Genomic DNA, 16,845 nt, shown 5'->3' with positions numbered 1-16,845 from the left:
GCAGCACTATGCTGCAAAGGCTCAGGTCAGTTGTCAGCTGTTTCTCGTCTTAGCCCCTGGCTCGTAAATGGCTGGTCTTGTGTCTGGTTCTGAAAAGTCACTGACCTAATAATGGCATAATTGCAGCTATCATTGACCATGATTTTACCACTTACCAAGCACTGTAATAACATAAGCAATCTTACTTAAGCCTAGCAATAAGGTCATGAAGTCGTGGGAAAGACAACACAGATGGCCCAGCTTTCCCTCCACCACCAGAACCCACGCTCTCTGACATACAACTTTACAGCTCCTTCCGTAAGAGATGAAGCCTAACTTTCATGCCTTGAAGTTGGGCAGATTTTGAGACTTTCTTTGCTTGACAGAATTAGGCAGAAGTGACGATATGTGTGCCAGCTCCAAACCTAGATCTCAAGGTCCTCTGCGCATGCCCAGCTATTCTGTTGGGGTTCTGTCATTTCTATGAGGACTAGCCTGAGGTTGAATGAGGCCCACAGGGAAATGACACTCACAGAAGACACCCCCGCCATGACCACCTAATCCAGCTAAGTATCAATTCAACTACAGACATGAGTTGGGGCCCCAAGTCTAAACAAAACTAGACTAGACAAACAAAGCTACTAGGTCAGTTATCAGACTCATGAAAACTATTATGTGGTTATTGGTGTAAATGATGTTTGTGAACAGTTTCTTTCACTACCCTGTCACAGTAGTAAATATATGGACACAAGTGTGTTCCTTATGCCTGTCAAAGTAGGGTTGAAAACAAGAGAAGCTGTCTAACAACTGAGTGGGTTGTCATGTTCAGTTACTGAGCCAGGCACTTTGGAAGGTTATCAACATAAGATGAGTCGTGAGGGTAGGGTGCTCATAGTGCGACGAGCAGCTTTACACACCAGAGAACTCTCCTTCTATTTAACCCTCACTCTTCCTCCGACAGGTCAAACATCAAGAAGGCAGCGATCCAAGAAGACTCTTCACCCTGGGTGATCCAACTTCCAGTTCCCAAAACCAAGAAAATAAATGTCTGCTGTTAAAGCGTCTTGGACTGTGGAGACTTTTAATGCAACTTACCTAAATTAAGTCAAAATACACACGCGCGTGCGCGCGCACACACACACACACACACACACACACACTGCCATCAGGTAACAGTGCAGATCCAAAGTCTGAACGGTGACAGTCCCTGTGTCTTAGCCAGCCTTAAGTGATGACCAGTGGTTCTTCTGGTTATATCAGTGATGGTGCTGAAGACCAGATGATCCAAACAAACTCATCAAAGTCAGCACTTCCAGTGGTTCTCAACCTTCCTAATGATGCAACCCTTTAATATAGTTCCTCATGTCATGGGGACCCATCAACCATAAAGTAATTTTTATTACAACTTCATAACTGTGATTTGGCTACTGCTATGAATAAAAATGTAAATATTTTTGGAGATAAATGTTTGCCAAAGGAGTCGTGACCCACAGGTTGAGAACTGCTGCTATAGTAGGTGTGTGTGGTCCCTCCTTCTAGAAGAAAAATTAGACAAAGACAAACAAAAATGCCTATCCATGCAGGAAAGGGATCATTTGGGTTTTTCCCTGGGCTCCTCTGACTTTTCAGGAGTAGAAAAGGCAAGATTTGTCTTTAAGAAATGTTCGTCTTGGATCCAAATCCAATGACCTGAGTTCCAGATTTGAGTTACAGATGCCAGAACCACAAAAAGCCTGATTTTAAATTCCTATTCCCACATGAACAGCACCATCTCTACAAGACAGGCTGCTGTGAGACCACATAGCTAACATAACATGGACAGATGGCAGGACCTGGCTCCCACGGGACAGCCAAGAAAAGGGGGCTATTCTAGCCCACCAGCATGATGAAGGCGGCAGCAGCTTGTATCCAAGTAGAGACGGAGCCTCAGGTCACCTGAACTGCTTATCCAAAGCCACATGATGCCTCTTGCTACAGACTGTAGTTCACTGAGGTGGTTTTTTGCCATGCATATTGGGAGCCTGGCAGCTGTCTCTAAGGGCGTTCAAACCACAAGCAATAAAGAGCCCCTAGGGCTCAAGGCCCATCTGCTCTGTGAAGACAGAGCTTCAAAGGATATGTCACGAAGCATCCAAAGACGCTGCCTGCTTCCTTCAGAACTGGAGCAGTTCCCTCAGCCTTAATGCTTGGATGAAACCATATAGAAGATGAAGTTGTCTCATTACCAGTCAGAAGGCTGCAGCTCAACAGCTCTGAGGACACTAAGTGAGTACGCTATCATCCTGACCTCAAGAGGTCTCCAATATAATAGCAAGGGTCTTACAGAGCTTTTTGTGGAGTTGAGAATGTTCACAGAAGGTAGTTAATTCTGGTCTTCTGATAAAGGAAAGGGCACCCTAAGAAAACAAAACAAAACATGCAGAGCGTAAGAGGCCTTCCCTACAGTCAATTCTTTGGAGGCTACTAGGAGTTATCCAAGATTCAAGTCAAGAATATAGAAGAGGAATAATTGGCCCTATGAGATCAGACATGGGGAGAGAGTGGATGATCTCATCTAAGGATGAGGGAGGGAGCCTTCCTAAAGATGGGAACCAGAGACTTATGTAACAGGTATGGAGGATGAAGAGGTAAGAGAGGCGACGTTTTCATTAGAAGGAACAGCAGGTGCCTGGTGGATAATGAAAAGGTAAATCTATGAAGAATGAAAGTAGATGCCAAGACTAGGAAAACAAAGGAAGCAACCAAGGCTGCTCCATGCACATCCTGAGACCCACTGTGTAGAAAAATGCCAAAGGGTCTTGCTTCTAGGGGAACTGATGGATAAATGCACCTTTCTGGCCACTTCATAGCACAATGAGACTTAAGCAAAGGAGAAAAACTAGACTACAGTGAGCCCCTTTCATGTATCAGAAAGAGCACCTACTATGTGCCAGGCACAGTACCAGATGCAAGCACACAGGAAAACATTAGATTTGTTTATTCATTCAGTCCGACAATTGCCTATGGATCCATTGCTGCTTTCCCTGACCAAGCAGAGGCAAAATAACTATAAAATCACCCACTAAGGAAAGAATACGAGAGCTTATATTCAAACTCCTGGTAAACTTTCTCTTATTGATGTTTAGTTCTCTCATTTACTTTACTTTAACAAACAAGGTGTCATTTGGGTAGAAAGACATTAGCCTGAAACACCCTCGATCAATGCTACTTTTGGATGTTCATGAGATTGTCTGATAGAATCATTAAAAGAGGAGGCAAAGATATTTAACCTCTATCTAATAATTATTCCTGGATTTGACCTTAGAATCACAAGCTGGGGATGTTGCTCTAAATAAGCCTTTTACAAATTACTTGGCAATGTAATACCATAAGTAGTTACGTAGTATAGATCATGAATACAAACACCTACAGAATAAATGAAAAGCCCTCTCCTAATGTTATGCAAATGAGAATGGTGATTGGATAAACTCTCTAGGAACAGAATTTTACACAGTCCCACAAAGTCCTGGATCTCAAACCACCACAGTGGAAAGAGATTCTTAGCCCTAAGAAAACTGAGTTAGATGTTACACATGGTAACTCTAATAATGATAAAGGCAAGGCTTTGAATAAAACCGCTCGATAAACTGCAAGAAAGGGGGAAGTGCAGGATTTCTAAATTAGCATACTATTTTACATAACATATGAGTTTCAGTATGTATGCACAACTAAATTAATAAATCAGATGCTACAAATAGGCATCTGACTCCTTCATTTACTTCTCTATGAGTTTATATGTCCAACTCCAAATTGACCCCTTACCCCTATATGGGAACTTCCCACTGGAAAAGTTGCAAAATGCACTTTCTATTAAGAACTGCTCTGTATGCCATAATTCATGGAAACAAGTTGTGTAATGAAGTAGGAAACATACCCAGTCCACCCATCAGGCAGCTCGTGCCCCACCAGCCAGGCAATCTGACAAAGCCTAAGTTTGGGGAGTAGCATATAACTATCCTGTCAATGAGGAATCTGGTCCAGAAAGACCTGGAGTCTAAACAGCTCAACAGTGTGGGCATAAAGGGGACTATGAGAATAGGACCCCATCTGCCTCCCACTAAAGACTGTGACATTAGCCCACACAGGTACACCCAGATGTGGGGCCTAACCATAGCCACAGAATAGCCTGGCCTCAGTGAACCCCCTTGAGCACATACACAACACCCCTGAGCTCATAGGGAGCAGAACTCCAGGCTATATCATACTCAGTCTTGCAGAAGACAGTGGTGCTGGCCCAGGGTTGAGGTCACCTCCCTAGGCTACAGGCCACTGTTTCCAGGGACTAGCAGGTACACTGACCACTGGCAGCTACTTCTTTCCCAAGTGTCAAGGCTCTCTGAGCAGCTACCTCCAAACAGAGGCAGAGAGTCACTGAGATCTCACCTGTAGCCACAAGTAGGTCAGTAAATTCCGGGGTACCCCCTCTACAGAGGAACAGTGCAGATCAACTGCCACTCTGCACTGTGCTCTCTGTACACTCTGCTCTCGTGTCACCTTTCTGGTGGCCTCCACAATCTGCTCTGGCCCACAAAGTGCAAGCCCTTCCTGATAACCTCACTCCCTTCCTTCTTCCCGCCTCTAACTCCTAAATGTGGATTTTCCCATAGCAGCACCAAGAAGCCCATATTGCAGCACCGGCCTCTTTGGCTAAAGAGCTCAAGACATTCCATCTGAGTAGAAGCCCAAGAGAATTAAATGGCAACTCCTGACTCTCCTCTGCGAGTTAAGCCTGCCTCTGCCAGGCCATACGGTTGTCCACAGACAGGAGGCATTGCACTGCCCCTCTGTCCTTCCTTCCTCTCCCCACAGCTCTGTCCAGGATCTCCTCTCCTGTCTAAAAAGAGCAGCCTCCTGTTTGACATCAGCCTCCAAAATGGCAGACATGCCATCTGGCTCAACCCTGGCAATCTGTCCTGCTTCCAGCTGCCAATAACACCGCAGTCCTCCAAGCACCCCCCACAGGTCCAGTGAGACGATGCCATGGCACCCCTTCTGCCTAACAAGAAGAGAAAAGACACTACTGCTCTTGCACGCTTACTGGTCACCTGGGACTCATCACACAGGACATACATGCTTCCTATGGCCCCACCTATTCTGTCCCTGTGAGAGCATTCAGAATGATGTCATTGTCATTTTCAGACTCCAACCATGACTCCTCTTCCAAGAATTTGTCTCTATATACTGCTCCCTCAAAGACTGAATGTTCAAGCTCCTTCCTTGTGGCAATATGGAGAGAACCCGACAGGCTTAGCCTTGCTTTGCCACATGCTACAGATGACTCGTGCCAATCTTCTGTGCGTCCATTGCCTATAAAATGGGACAGTAGCATTCTAGTAAGGGGAAGATCAAGATTTCTTATGGTTTCTACTTCTGTTGCCCAGTACCCATTGAAGACTCTTGCTCAGAAAACATCTCTTGCTCAGAAAAGCATCTGACAGCTTGTATCTGAAGCACCCAGATTTAGAAGTGCCCAAGGCTGTGGGCCTGATGGTCTATATTCCTTTGCCTTGGGGGAATCCCCAGGTCTAACTGACCCTTGAGAAATGCCTAGAGGATGAGAATCATTCTGGGACTTCTGAAGTCTGAACCATTCTTCATTTCCAGGCCTTCCTCAGGAGAGTCTACCCTCAGCTAAATGACCACCTTGCAGAGTTGTAATGAAGAGCCAGTCTTCATTTTCATGCAAAGCACCTGGCAGAGGGTCCACCATGGGGACAGGCCAAAGCTACCACACCACAACTCTCAAGACCAGCTCACGCCATCAGCTGTGTGCTTCACCTCCCCTCTGTGACTGTGAGCCCCCTTCAAACCAGAGGCCATGACTTCCAAATCCACGTAAATGCCGTTGCCTGCCACAGCATTTGAAGGCACAGATGCTGGTTTGGGGTCTAAGGCTGTAACTGGCCACATCGTAGCCTTCTTCTTTAGTGTCCACAGATTTCTTTCTCAGTGCTCCCTAAGAACAAACAGTATTACACAAGCACTGTCTGAGGTGGAAGGCCGTTCTGCCGGGAACCTGTGAGCCTGGATTATACAAAGTCTAGCACAATAGGATGTCCTTACCTTATCCCAGGAAAAGAAGAAGGGCTGGAGTCCTCTCCACCTTGGTCCAGATGACGTGCCCCTCCTCCCCTCCACTGTAGAGGGGACAATACCCTCTGCCTTTATCGGTATGTTATAGGCAGGACCACTGAGGTAGCTGCCCTGAAACAGATTCCAAAAGCAAGGAGGATGTGAAGACTGAAACCAGCTCCCTTGTGCAGATAAGAGACATGGTAGCCATAAAGCTGGTTAAAGCTGGTACACTAAGAGATCTCCCACTCCCCAACACAGGGTTTCTCTCTGTAGCCGTGGCTGTCCTCAAACTCACTTTGTAGACCAATTTGTCTTCAAACTCACATAAATCCTCCTGCCTCTGCCTCCTGAGTGCTGGGACTAAAGGTGTGTGCCACTGCTCACATTATACTAAGAGGTCTTAAACACACATTACTTACTGTAACATATAAAGGGTTTGGCTGTGAGTTGCATAGTGGGAAGGGGGCAGTGGCTGATGTAAAACTCACAATAGGCATCTGAAAGACAGACCCGGAGAATGGTGCATGCCACTTGGATACCTACGGTGCTCAGAGTCTACAGAGATTGTTTGAACTGGTCAGTATAAAAAGGTTTAATCTTATCTCCAAGTCATGTTTTAATAGGAATGAACTTGAAAAGCATCCAACAGCACAAGACCGCCTAAGTAAAGAATGAGTGGCGCCATCATGTACTGTACCAATCTGCTATTATAAGGAGTACTTTGCAGCCCTTGGAAATAAAAATACAAATGAACATATGTTTATAGGAAAGACTTTGATGATGTATTGTGATGTAAAAAATCAAAATATGGAGAAAATATAAATAGTTCCAAATATATACATAGAATTTGCAAGAAGAATAGAATGGATGCCATCAAACAAAACCTACAGGGCCTGTTTTATGAATGAAGTTTTATTAGTCTATATCCACACTTCATCATTTATTAACTGTATGTGGCTACTGTCATGTTCAGCAATTGTGATAGAAATTGTATGTGCTACAAATCACACACAGAACTTGACCTTTTAAAAAAAATGTAAGAAAGAGTTTGTCAGTCCTTAGCCTAGAATATGCCAAATGTTCATTATACTTACTTCAAAGTAGGACATTAGGTCATTTTATTTCAGGGTGGTTTTTGTTTGCTTGCTTGTTTTGTTTTGAGTTTGTGTTTTTTGCCAGTGCTAGGGACTTAACCCTCACTCTCAGGCATGTTATTTTCCAAACTCCATTTTTTACACTATGACTGTACATACTTATATTTTCTCTGCCATGGTGACATGCAGTGTCCTAAAAATCACATAGTTTTGAAAATAATCTATTTGCATATTTATAATAAAAATAATTTCTCAGACATATAAGAAGAGCCCATGATAAAACCCATTAGTTTGTTAACTTCAAAACTAATTAAATAATAATAATCTCATTAATATTCATGAAAGTATAACTGAGAATGGAGTTTTGAGAAGTCTGCAACTTTTTCCATGTTCATATGAGTCCCCAGCCTGCTGAGTCTGACCCAAAGACTTTCTCAGAACGGTTATGATTCTGAGCGTCACACTGGTAACAGATGGAAGGATTCCATCTTCTCTCTTGAATATACAGGACAAAGATCCCTCCCTGATAACCATCATGATAAACCCACAGGAACTCTTCAAGAAATTTACCCTGAATGGGCTGCAACTCTGCAAAGGTGAGAGGCATCGGACAGTATGAGGCTCCTGAGTCCACCGCGCCAAGCTCAGCCTGCTGGGCCAGCTGGGATGGGTACTGAACAACTTTTATTCTCCCTCCATGACTGGCACAGGTGCTGAGGTCAACAGGCTAAGCCAGCCATGCTGGAGTCATAAATTAAATCTGAACACTCCCCCAAACTCCTACAGGTCCTCTACTGTTCCTTCCCACTGTCCTTCCAGCTCTGCTCTTCCCTCTTGGATCCCAGGTGCCCCTGCCAACCAAAAGGCTCCCGTGTCCCCACTCAGGCTATTTCATGCCTCCACACATTGACAATTACAATCCCCTTTGCACAGAAAGTTCGTTCTCACGTAGCCCACCTGGCAGATTTCTACTCATTCTTTTTTCTTTTGTTTGTTTGTTTGCTTTGTTTTTTGTTTGTTTGGGTTTTCTTTTTCTTTCTTTCCTTTTTTTTGTTTTTGTTTTGTTGTTGTTGTTGTTGTTGTTTGAGACAAGGTTTCTCTGTGTAGCGTGGCTATCCTGGACTCACTTTGTAGACCAGGCTGGCCTCAGACTTACGGTGATTCGCCTGCCTCTGCCTCCCTGGGTGATTAAAGGCATGTGCCACTACGCCTGGCTTCCTACTGATTCTTTAAAAGAAAGGTCACAAGATAAAAATTCACCCACTAGCCATATGAAGCCCACAGATGCATTTCTCAGCCCCATGTGGCATTGTGAAAATAAGGACAGCATATATTTTTTTTTTAATTTAGATTTCCAATCTTTCCAGAGCAAGCAGAAGATCTAGTAACACTCATCCCACGTCCCCATGTGGCAATCACAGGCTATGTCTGAGGAGCAGCTGTTCTTTTCCCATTGATGTGTGTTTCCCAGTGGGTCATGGGCACACACGCCATTACCTAGCCTCCCTCACAGGCAGCTGGAGACCTGTCTGTGCTTGCTACCTTTGCTTTGAAGCTTCTGACTTTCAGTGTACTCCTTGGTGCAGCAAAAGCACCTGAAAACCAGTTAAACTTGCATACTCCTACACCTGGTCCCAGACCTACTAAATGTCATAACAGTCACCAAGACTATTCAGAATCACCTGTGCCCTCAACTGGTATTCTGCCCATCTACCCTCAACCTCAGTCCCAGCAAAGCTCAGGGCTATGAAGCTCATGAGCACATGTGTTGCCATTTGGCTGCATGCTCTGTGGACTGTCTTCCTGTCTGGTCAGCTCCTTCTGGACAGGCTCACTCTGATCCCAGCCTCCCCAGTGCCTAGCTAGCCCATCAGAGATCAAGGACTTCTGCCAAACTGAACTGACTTCCTTGGTGATGATTTGTGTCTCCACCCCCCAGTGAGAGAAAAGTCACCACCACAAGGCAGCCCTGGGCCCTCAATGGATGCAATCAGAATAGCAAGAAATCAGATGCTTGCAGTTCTAGAAAGTAGACGCATTTCTGCAGAAGATGGAGTGAGTCCTACCCACAGCATCTGCTAATCGCTCCAGATCCTTCTGGATGTACAGGGCTATAGAATGCAAGGTGTTATTAATGAGACCCCACAGACTAGGAGTCAGCTCCGAACAGCAGCCCTCCTTCCTAACAATGCCTTCTCTCCAACGTTAATCCCTTGCCATTATTTTAAATTCTTCAACTGCTAGAGAAGTCATGTAGGCTGTTTTCCCGAATAGTCACTCATCTGACAAGCATTTTCTAATTGACAGAACATTTTGAAAAGACAGATTACAGAGGGGGGAAGGAGCTGTATTAAGATGGTGCAATTGCCCACACACGGCAGGAGGCTAAATTGACTGAAATGTTAAGATTCTGAAAAGAAGTTGTTCATCATGGCCCCAGCCCCACAGCCCCTTCCTGGAGAGAATTCAGAGAGGTTCCACTATAGGTGGCTCCCATCCAGAGGGACAGCTCTTCTCCCACAATCTCAAGACCAAACTGAGTAATGAATGACAGTACCAGTAATAAAACAGTTATTAACAGTCTGGCTGTTAAAATGGGTCTGAAACATCTCAACAGACTGTGTGCCAAGGGATTCATACATAAATATTGGGAATTGCCCCTCTTTTCCAGGTGAGAACACAGAAATGCACCCAGATTCATGCTCCCTGAGTCAAGTCCAAGTCCACCTTAATTTGGGAAGTTCTGCGAGCCCTTTCCTATTATCAGCTCCCTCCTCCCCTTTGAGAAAATATGCCACGGAGAGGCTGCAGAGTGGCTCAGAAGGAGGCGACCACCAGAAGCCACACAGCACGGCCCTTCAGTGAGGAGCCTCAGCACAAGTGTCACCTAGGGTATCCCATAGGCCACTGTCACACCTGCCCTGATGTCCTTGGAGCTGAAAGTCCTCCAGGTTGGATTCCACCATCAATCAAACTACTTCCTTTAGTACCCCCAGGGAGCTGATGGACTTCCCCACCACAGCCCTCAAACCGCACGCGCTTTGAACAGCTAATGAGGCATGCTGGCTGGCTGCGCTGTCTAATGTTTTCAGATTTCCTGGGGTGAGATAATGCCACTGACGAGGAAGTGTACACTGAGCCATCCCAAGCACTGATAAGGTGTTAATAAACCTTAGCAAATGCTGATTAGAGCTGGCTCTGGCGGCAGCGCAGAGCCACACTCTTTCCACACAAGCAAGAGGCTGGCCAATTAAACTTGGGGAACTTCTCACTCTGGAAGCGATCCCAGGATGGCAGTGGAGTTAAGTGTGTCTCCAGCACCCTCAAGGTGCACACAGGCCAGACTAAGCCAAGATGTCAAGGTGCATCTTATCACCAAAGGTCACTGTGAGCAAGAAACACTTTTCAGTCCTCACCGAAAAGAGCCAAAGGCTACCAATGCCACTATTCTTAGATAATCTACTGACATTCGGTTTACTTTAAATGCTATTATACATAGATTTATAGCTGATATAAAAACTCTTGGGATAAAAAAGTTTCAAAATAGACAAGGGGCAATAGCAGATGTTGGGTGTACCCAGCCAGTGTGTTTATCATTCAGCTGTCCTGGTGTGGGTCCCAGAGCCATGAAATAAGGTTTTATCCCACTCAGAAGTGCAAGGAGCCTAGGCTTTTCTCTGAAGATGGCACCCAGTTTATAGATGCCTATCCTGAAGCACAAAACTTAGCCCTCTGCCTCAAATTAACTTCCTGTCATTCCCAGTCTGGGTTTCCCACTAGGACCGTGCAAACCAGAATCCAGCTGAACCCAAGCTATGGGCCTCATGGCCTCAGCGAACTCATTTGAGCTTCCCCTTGGACACATCAGGCTCTGCCAGGCCCTGCTTCTGAAGGGTGAAACTTACAAGAAGAAAGGAGAGGGGCCAGGCACGGTGGTACATGCCCATAGTCCCAACACATGGGGAGGCAGAGGCAGGCGGATCTATGTGAGTACGAGGCCAGCCTGGTCTACAAAGCAAGTCCAGGACAGCCGAGGCTACACAGAAAAACCCTGCCTAGAAAAATGAAGACGAAGAAGGGGAGGAGGAGAGGGAATAGTAGGAAACATTTTTGAACACCATTATATTTCAGATTCTATCTTACAAATTCCCCATTACCTAATTTAGAAACTTTGCTATGCAAGCCCCTGTATGAGGGACAGAAAAAAACGTCACCAATCACGGATAAGGAGACTGAGGCTCTGGGAAGAAAATGGCTTGGCCACGGTCACACAGTTCCTCGGTAGCAGTGGTGAGAGTCTATCCAGGTCTGGCTGACAGTGAAGGCACAGCAAGCATATTCCCATAGCATACCGTAACGATCCACTCCTTCCCTCATTCTTATCAGAAGCTATGTGAAGTCAGACCAAGAGCGAATGGGGTTTAATAGATACAGATCTAAAACAATATATGAGGCTGAAAGCCAACAGGCCAGCAGGAAGCATGGTAAGCTTCCTTTCCCAGTCAAATAGCCATTCTGTGCATTCTGTGGTCCTCGGGGGCAGGAGGGGGGGAGCCTGTGTATATTACTTAGCAAGGAGGGAACCACTTGATACCACTCAGTTTCCCAATTATAAAGCACACCCAATATTTTAATTTCAAACGTGGATTTCACTGTTCAATGCATTGAGGCAAATATTCCCATATTACGCCCCTGCTCTAAGGAGCTAGCAATTTCAATAAAGGTGAAGAATGTCCTGCCAGGGACATTGGCTGCTGATGCTGTCACATGCCCCCCCCCCCCACTTAATTAAAATGAGCTGTGTGAATGAACATCTTAGGAAGGCAGCTTGCTCCAGCGCTGTCACCTGAGGACACTGCCATCCCTAAGAAGGTACATACCCTAGCCCCAGTCTAAATGAACCAACAGAGAAGTGTGCCACTACTGCTGGGCAAGCATTAATTATTGCCTGGTGGCCTGTAGCTGAAAGGCAGGTGCGTGAGCAGGATCAGGAGGGGGAGGAAAGTCCCTTCCTTATGTGCTTGTCAATCTCCTGTATCTATTGTTGCCCTCCCCTCGGTCCAGCAGTTCTGTCTCCCATGGAGACAATCAGAAATGTCAATCTGCTCTTCGGTCCCTTTCCCAGCTTGAAGTGACTTGACAATTTCCTGAAGATGCCACAAGGAGGAGCAATGCATGTGGAGAGCTGGAGACAGCAGGCCTGTGAAAGACAGGGAGAGCAGCGGGAAGAGTGGAGTGTGCAAGTGTCTACACCCCTTAATGAGAGCTGCAGATGGAGATGAGGATCCACTCATCTGAGACAAGCCCAGAAATCACCTTCCCTTTCACTACATACTGACCATGGTAAGCAAAATTATAAGATGACCTGGGCTTCGGGGGTGCTGGGAAGGGCATGGCTGCTGCAGACCACCGAGATGCAGTCAAGAATACTTCCATCCCTGGAACGGCGATCAGACAAGACATTGCTTTCGAAAGACTAGGCTAAACCTATTCCCATGGAAAAAATAGTTGAAGTTACTGGGAAGAGCATCTAAGCAGCACCTGCACTTCCCAGGGGTCAGTGTGTCCCCTTTCTACCTCTATTGGAGAGAGAAGGACATCCGTGGCACACAGGGCCCAGAAAGCCCAGCTGAGTGGATGACGGGTGAGACGCGGGTGAGAGGAACCCTCCTCACAGTGGAACAAGGATGGCCACAAGGAAGCCCCTGGCCACTGTGGGTTCTGATTTGGCACCCAAGGAAAGTGCTAAGCTTGCAGAAGAAAAAGAAGAGTCCAGGAAAAGAGCTGCAGCCGAGGAATCAGCTGTAGAAATCACCTCCCAGAAGGCATGAGGACCAGAAAAGCAATTTTGAGCCAGAGCTGTTTATTTATTCCTTTGTCTGGCTCAGAAACATTTTTGGAAGTTCTGTGCTCTACAAGATAAGCTAAAAGGAGAGGTAACAGGCATGGGGCTCAAAAGAAGACACCGGATGTTGGCAGAGCATTACCAGCAGCAGGAACTAGAACAAGCACTATACCAGGAGCAGAGAGAAGCTGTGTGGGACACACCACGTATCACCCCTTTTGTACTGAAAAGTCTCCTCCAAAGACCAAATCTTCCCCCAAAGGAGTCTATTTCCTAGGGGCATGAGTGCTTATAGTAGTCATGTTAAGTGTTGGACAGGGGGCACAGGGGTCATAGATTCCAGGCCTTTTCTAGCATCCATGCCCCCTGATACCAGAGCACCTCCATAGAGACATTGCCTTCATTACTATCTGTACAAGAATGATATGAAATGGTGCTCCAGCTAACTTCAGCAGATACAGAGAGCATCCATCCACCTTCCCAGAACCCTCAAGCTCCCAAAGCAAGCATTCCAATCACACAACATGATGGAGAGCCTGCCCTCAGGGGTCTGTGCTCAGTCCTGCTAGCCTGCCTTTCTCATCCACTTACTTATGTATAGGTCACCTTTCAGCAAACATTCATTGGCTGTGCCAGCCAAAGAACTCAACCTCGTGCACATTGACTCTCAAGAATCCTGCAGTCTTGTCTTAGCCCTGGGAGACCTCATCAGCTAATGCAGAGGAACCAGTTGAAAGGCCAGTGTCTACAAAAAGTCTTGTCATATGGAGGCCTTCCCTAAAGCCCACTGCTATGTATCCCTGGGACCCATTCCTAGACCCTGCTCTGCCCTCGAGCTGGCATACAACAAGCGAATTCAAAACCTTGAGATGCCTTCTGGGAGTATGACCCTGGCTTATCTGCTTCATTTAACTTGTGCGAACATATTAAAGCATTTTGAATGTCTAAAACTTATAAGAAACTGGCTGAGTATTCAATTCAAATACACAACACACACACACACACACACACACACACCACGGTCAAGTCAAGGCAGACCAGCTACACTCAGCCTGTGTCAAGAGTCTGCACAGGACTAGTAGATAACTGATCTCAACCTCCTAGGAAGAATGGAGCGACTGCTCATGTGGATCAGCATGTCTGTGCTGCATAAATGCCCAGAGTGCAAGTGTAACAGCTGGTGCCACACGGATGTGACCCAGTTCTACCAGCAATGCTGCAGAAGCTCAACAACACCCTTACGTCCTCTGAGCGTCAGCTCCCACCATGAGTCTGGATGCACTCCACCTGCTCAGGTACACTGCAATGGAGCCAAAGACGCTCAGAAAACTGCTCATTCAAAATAATGATCACTGAAATCAGCCCTGATCTTTAAATCCAAGCAATTTCTTCATCCTATCCCATGCCTTGTTGAACTAAAGCCATAGCCTCCCTTTGACAAAAGAACACCTGATACTTTCTTGTTACAGTGTAGAACTGACATTTCCAGAGCGCCCTACTAGTGAATGCAAGGTGTACCACCAGAGTTCTGAGATAGGTGAGGGCCAGGATGTCTACCCCAGAGAAGTCATGGATACTAGGAGAGACCAAAATTTAAGATGAAAGCTGGGTGTGGAGTGGGAAGCCCAGACTACCAATCAGGGAACCTCCGATATTACGAAAGAGATGGTCAAGAGTGAATTCATAGATGATGGGTCAGCATCCAAGGGAATGCTGAGGGAGAGGTAGGAATGGTACGGTGGAAGGGACCAGAAAATGGAGATACCTACAGGAACAGAGAGCAAGGAATAGGATGAGAGTAGGATACTATGTCATTGGATGTGGCTAATAGATGGGAGACGGTGAAAGAGATGGGGTGGGGTGATGGAGAAAGTACAGCCTGCATTTCAAAGGGCTGGACGAGAAGAGCGATACTCCAGGGCAATTGGGAACCATGAGAGAGCTTATGCAGAGGAATAGCAATGGAGGTTTTATATTTTAGACATTTAAGTTTATGACACTGTCTAGCCATGATCCATACCTCAACTACCTTCCCTCTAGAAAAATCTACGATTTATCACTAGCCGAGGAACAGATGTGTGGAGAAACTTGGACGATTTGTAATATCTATGGAGCTAAGAGCAGACTCATGGGAAAGGCACAGCCTGCCCCATTTTTCAGGTCACTAGATTTTTTTTTCTCAGACAATAACAAGCTTTGCCTCATTTTAGCCAGAGGAGTCAGTAGCTACTCTATCAGTGTGGTTTCCTTCTGTTGAGTAAAGAAATATAGGCATGTTTGGGGAGATATAAATGTTTTAAGTAGTGGAAGTAATTAAAGACAACACAGTACACATAAAATAACACAAATCCATTCCAAATTAGCAGGGAAAACAATGACCTGTAGAACTCAAAATGACATAAAATATGAAACCAAAAGAAATAGCAAGAAAACAGAAATGTAAAAGAAAATGTCTGATGTAGAATCAAATTTATGTCTTAGGACGATAAGCATAAATTAATTAAGTCCTTATCCTGAGACAGACAAAGGCCAGCCAGATCCCAGCCTACAGACCCACACCTGGAAGAATGTGGCTGACAGCTGATCAATACAGTGTCTCCCTTGTTCCATGTGCTTGTGTTATTGCTGTTGTCATCAGTGCATTACAAATCAGGCCACGGTCTCAGACAGACATCAGTCTACCCCAAGGAAACTGTAGCCCCGTTTGCTGGTATATGAAAATAAGTAACCCACGTGTCCCTGTTTCACACACAACTGCAATCTGGAGAAAATGTATGACAGCACCTATGCAGCACACGGAGAAAATTCAAAGTTTTTAAATTCACCCACATAAACCAAAGCCCCACTACTTGAAAACATCAAGAGAACTGCTGAAATTTCCCCATAACTTTTATCCAGGTGGTGGCTTTGTGAGTCTTCAAAATACAGATAAATAGAGAACGACTTCCATTCACGTTTCTAGTTTGTAACTTCTTCATAATTGAAAAAGAAATCTCTGCTTTTTGAAGGGAGTTAAAAGGTGTCTTTAACACCCCCAGATATTCTAATAAGTGAAATAAAGTCTCATTAAAATAATTAGCAAACTACAGACTGTAAGCAAATAAACAGACTGGGGCGTGTGCTCACCCTCAGCACGAGGCTGACAATGGAACTGATTGGTTCTGCACTCAAACTCTTCTAGCTCCATACAGCACAGAGGCCCATGCTGGGTCTCACCTACACATGGATGAGGGTACAGTGAGGCACTGCATCTGGGGAGAATGGCCATCAGACAGGAGGCAACACCTTCTTCACCAAACGTTCTGCCTCTGCCTGTCCACCCCAGCCACACAGCTTTGTCTAGTAGGTATCTTAGGGGTATGGCTAACAGAGGTGATCTCTTACTGCCTCCTCTCGAGCAATCTAGTATAAGGGAGGCTGATATTTGCCCTACTCTGGGCACAGTGAGGCCACTCAAGCCTCCACTGAGCTCCAGGTCACAACGTAGCACTACTCAAAGGCCCTTTTGAGCGGAGCTCAGCACCAAAAACCAGTATCACTCAGGACCTGCACAAAGAAAGGTAGCCTCTCTGCTAGGATGACAGCATGAGGGCCTGGCTCGAGGAGATGTGGACAGTCAGGTCAGCAGCACATAGGCTCCCGACACCAGCTTCAACCTCTCATACCGACAGCAAGGAGGAGTGTAGAGGATGTGCCTATTCTTCTGTGCAGAAGTGGCCAAGAAGTCAAGTGCCCAGCCAGCCTGTACATCCATTCCTTGCCAAACCATTATTTTCCTTGGGTCCCAGAAAAATCACACCACTTCAGAGAAAT

The 16,845-nt window shown here is 45.8% G+C and overlaps 1 protein-coding gene across 2 annotated transcripts in view; it reads right to left on the bottom strand.

Moving 5' to 3' along the window:
- Grid1 (glutamate ionotropic receptor delta type subunit 1) overlaps window positions 1–16,845 on the bottom strand; it is a 735,616-nt gene that overhangs the window by 457,997 nt on the left and 260,774 nt on the right. The gene's annotated exons all lie outside the window — the stretch shown is intronic.

Source organism: Acomys russatus, chromosome 3 (genome assembly GCF_903995435.1).
Source record: "Acomys russatus chromosome 3, mAcoRus1.1, whole genome shotgun sequence".
Lineage (NCBI taxonomy): Eukaryota > Metazoa > Chordata > Mammalia > Rodentia > Muridae > Acomys > Acomys russatus.
This window is presented reverse-complemented; position numbering and strand designations above follow the sequence as displayed.